We start from the raw sequence: 5188 nt of genomic DNA on the forward strand, positions 1-5188 counted from the left end.
CACACACACACACACACATACTAGGTCAAAGCATAAAATGATGGACCTTGGTTAATGTTTAGTTTAAATATGGCCATTTCATGTGTTTTGATCTAATAAAAATAAATTTAAAACCAACACTAAGTTTAATTATTGGTCATCAGATTTACTGGTTATCAAATTTAATTATTTAAATCTGCCAACTAAATAGAATAGAACCTTTTAGAAAAGAAACCAGGCATGTTACAAATAAACAAATAAAGCATTTATAGGAAGGTTCTACTAACACTGTCCCTGAGCATGTTCAGAAGACACATTTCTTTCAACAGCACATATAAGTCTGTGTGGAAGCTGGTGTCAGGGTCACTCTGATCTTCAAGGAATCACAGGCCAGAAAAGATGGCAATTAATGGAACTCAAGCAAATTCTCTTAAACCCTTTGGGGTGGTACTACTACTACTACTACTACTACTACTACTACTACTACTACTAAAATAATAATACATCCCCCAAAGAATTGAATTAAATCAAAATTATTGAGGAGGATATTTTGGTGTTGCTCTGTTGGGTGGACCTATCCAAGGCTACTTAGTTATTTCCCTATCCAAAGAATGGTTTTAGATAGGAAAAAAGAAATTAAGAGAACAACAAAAAAGAAAACATAATACATAGAGGGTATATGTGGGTTGTCTCTAAACTCTTCCAGATTCTAGAAACCAAACAAATTGTAGACCAAATTTACTTTGCCATGGATAGTTAACCATTCAAGGTGGGAATTCAGACTGAGGCAAAGAAATTTATTTCCTCTTTACATTAAAATCCTTGTCATGTAAGAGTTACATTAGTAATTCAGATTTGTATATTATTGCTCTTTTCTCTTATCACATAATTGAGAAAAATGTGTCATGTTTATTATTTTTCTGCATAACTCAAAGAAATTGTGCTCTGCCGAATTAAAATACATTAATTGTTGAAAGTATCTGGCTATAGCTGAAGGATTCTAAGTTCTTTGAACTAGTAATAGTTAATGTAGAAATGCAGCAAACTTACCTTTTAATATTGAAATACCAACAGCTAAATGATTTTTTTAATGATACATGGTAAACCTCAATCACAGCTGTTTCCCTACAAAAATAATGCTGTCTTGATTCCCTGAAATGAAATTCAAATATTTATGTGAAATATGGAGATAATTTTCACTCTTAACAGTCACTGACCAAGGCACAGCATTTTTGATTTTAAAAAGAGAGTTTGCCTGAAACACTGAAATAGTTTATTCATTTGTTAATTGGCTAGTCAATTACTCAGTCTTTTCCAGTCACATTTACCATATTTTGTGCAAACTGACATGCTTCTCAGTGCATTATTTCTGAAAACAGAACAAAACAAAAAAACAGCTAGTTCACTGTTTTGATGTTCACATAAGCACTGTTTATTGGGTACTAATTAACCACTCCTTCCACATCCCTTTCTTGCTCCAATGTATTATTTACCCTTGGAATAAAGAACACAAAGTCAGTCTGATTGAATCTCACTGAGCATTTTAGTAACTGAATTGGAAAGTTTTCAAAATTCCCTGGGGTACCGGAAATATGTTCATTAGGAGAGAGAGCTAAGTGCTTTGTGACTGTGTTATGAATTAAATTAAGGAAAGTAACTATTTCCATTAATAAAACATTTAGTGGTGTGATTCTCTTTTATTAGTATCTTTACCTCTACAACATACTTATTGATGCAATTTTTAATTTTAAAGTATGTTTTATGCTGACTTATTATACTGCAAAACTAATAAAATTTGATTTTCACTGTTAAGTCAATATTGTATTATAGTAAATGAAAAATTTTCAGATTTTATCAGTTCTGACAATTACAAATAATCCATGTAAAAGTTTAAGAAAATATTCAAATACTACCTTTTAAAATATGCCCCCACCCTATATTAATTATGTATCTGTAACTAGTATTTTTCATTTTGACTTAACTTTAAAACCCATCACTGGTATTATTTGTGACTTGTTGCCAGTCTCAACTCCTAGCATGGGCTGTTGGATCGGAAAACATGCTGAGAAATCATTGTGTAGAGTTACTTTATCCTAAGCACAAGGGCATCTGGCTCAGAATTGTTAAGAGGGATTACCTAAGGATGGGGAAGGCTGTTTTGGGGAATAATGAGGGATATTCTGTGCATGATGGAGATACCAAGATCCACACTGGGGGGAGCAGAGAGGCAGAGAACCCATCCAGAGAGCCATATATGAGGTCTGACAATTAAGTTCGTGAACTTGTTGACAATTAAATTCGTGTGCTTACATTGGCAGCACTGTACAAACAGCTTGGTAAGATTTCCTAACCTTGGTATATCAGTGTCTCACAGCTGTGCTCATGTCAACATGTGGTCGTGTCTTGTTGAGTGACATTCATTATTGTTGTTGCGTGTTTTGTATGCTGTCGCAAGAATGTCTAAGCTTGAATTAGAGCAATGAACAAACATTAAATTTCTTGCTAAAGTTGGCAAGAGTTGACGTGAAATCAGGGACATGTTAGTCCAAGTTTATGGGAATGATGCCATGAAGAAAATGGCAGTGTACCAATGGAGTAAACGTTTTCTGAGGGGAGAGAATGCATCATTGATGAAGAGAGTTCAGGCTGGCCAGTAATGAGCAGAACTGACAAAAACATTGCAAAAATTCATCAAATTGTGCGTCAAAATCGTTGGCTGACTGTGACAAGCATAGCAGATCAAGAAAGCATTGATAAAGAAACAGGAAAATCTTAACTGAAAATCTTGGCATGAGAAAGGTGTGTACAAAAATGGTCCCAAAGGAGCTCACCGATGAACAAGAGCAAGGGAGAGTCAAAGTTTGCCAAGACCTTTTGAAGAGGCAAGATGATGTTTTGGGCTATTACTACTGGTGATAAACAAGGGTGTACCAATATGACCCTGAAACAAAGCGTCAACGTGCACAATGGAAGTCAGCCAATTCTCCACGACCAAAAATTTCTGTCAATGTAAATCAGGGGTGTCCAAACTTTTTTCAACGTTTTTCACCAAGGTCCGTATGCGGTAAAATACACAAACAGCGGGGCCACTCACTCGAGGTGAAGTATGTATTGCCTCACCTGGTTTATTTAAGTAAACTAAATATATCTTTGGAATTTGCTGTGGGCCAATAAAAAATGGATCGCGGACCGCAGTTGGCCTGCGGGCTGCAGTTTGGACACCCCTGATCTAAATTAAGAGTCAAAACAATGTTGCTAACATATTTTTAATATCAGAGGGATTATTTGTTATGAATTTGTACCAACTGGACAAACAGTTAACCAAGTTTACTATTTGGAAGGGCTGAAAAGGCTGCATGAAAAAGTTAGACGACCTGAATTTTTCACCAACAATTCATAGCTCTTGCATCACGACAATGCACCAGCTCACACGGCACTGTCTGTGAGGGAGTTTGCAGCCAGTAAACAAATAACTGTATTGGAACACCCTCCCTACTCACCTGATCTGGCCCCCAGTGACTTCTTTCTTTACCCGAAGATATAGGAAATATTGGAAGGAAGACATTTTGATTACATTCAGGACATCAAGAGTAATGCAATGATCGCTCTGGTGGTCATTCCAGATAAAGAGTTCCAAATTGCTTTGAAGGGCGGACTAGGCACTGGTTTTGGGGCCTAGCTTCCCAAGGGGAGTACTTTGAAGATGACCATAGTGAAACGGAGCAATGAGGTATGTAGCAGTTTTTCTAGGATGAGATCTTGGACATAATTGTAAGACCTTGTATACGCACTATGGCCTACTGGAAGAAGAGCAAAACACTCTCTGATACATCCCTAGACTAGGTCCTAACATCGTGTATTTTGATTAACGCAATAGAAGGAAAGAAAAATAACAGCAAGCTTGAGAAAGAGGATCCTGCAGGTTGACCCTCCATGATGCCTCCATGTTCAGGAGAGGGATAAACCGAGAGCTAGCTAGGAGCTTTTTACTGCCAAAGGACAGCAAAACACAATAGCTTATGGCAAAAACATTCACTCTAAACAAAACTCTGTGTTTTGTACTCTGTGACGACAGTGAAATTCATCAGCAGCATCAATTTCTTTTACCACTGATAGGGTTTGTAAGCCCCAAACTCCAAGCAAACTTTTTGAGTAACAGTGGCCATTCCCTTTATTCTACCATTCCTTCCTCTTTCACTCAACATCTCTTAAAGACCTGTATATATATCTATCAGGAACTGGAAATAGTGAAATACTAATTGCAGAGATTAGAACACAGGGAAAATAAAATTGAATTGACTTTTTCCAACGACACTGGATTCTTAAATATTAAATACCAAGCATTAGGAAAGGAGAAAAAGAGTGAGAGATTATAAAAGCTCTTCACAAAGCAGTATTTGACATTTCTTTTCTCCCTTCTTTCTATTTCATTCTTGTAACTCAGACACTAACGTTTCATTGTTTAGCTCATGTCCTACCTTCTTTATTGTAATTAATTCAACAGACATGTATTGATCACTTATAAGGTTTAAGGCAATATGGGAAATAAAAGGATAAGTATAAAACCAGACCTCAAGGAATTTGTGACCTTTTTACCCTAAAATATTTAAAAAATTTTCAAGTCTCATCCCACAGGAAATTTCTCATTTTGCCTTCCATATCTTCAACTAGTCTACAATATGATGCCTATTATTGTTTGAATTTTTAGAAGACAGAATTTCTGTAATAACCTTATTATTAACGATCTAGCTTTTCTAAAATCTCTAAAAATATCTTTTGTTGACTTACTAAATCAAATATTTAGCATGTAATCTTGAAAAATTTACATCATTACTTGAGCCTTGTTTTTCTCACATTGTTGGGCTCAGTTATCAGTGACAAATGAGAGTGGTAAGGGCTGTCTCTCTCCATGCTTAAGTCCATGGAAGACATTATTTGTCAATCATGCTGTTGTTTCTGCTGTGCTCAAACTTAACCTCAGCATATTTAACAGAGTGCTCCAGGAAGTCCCTACCAATTAAAACTACCACTCTTGGTATATCTTGGCTTGAATATAGGAGTTCTCATTTAAATATAAGTTATCTGATTCTACTGTATGATAACTTCCTCTTAAAAATGTAGTACCAACTGAGAGTTTGGTTTTTGCCCTATCTTTTCTGCCCTTTTATGTTTCCTTATTGTCCCAGGCTCCTAGAAAACTCCTGGTTGT

Source organism: Rhinolophus ferrumequinum, chromosome 2 (assembly GCF_004115265.2).
Source record: "Rhinolophus ferrumequinum isolate MPI-CBG mRhiFer1 chromosome 2, mRhiFer1_v1.p, whole genome shotgun sequence".
NCBI lineage: Eukaryota > Metazoa > Chordata > Mammalia > Chiroptera > Rhinolophidae > Rhinolophus > Rhinolophus ferrumequinum.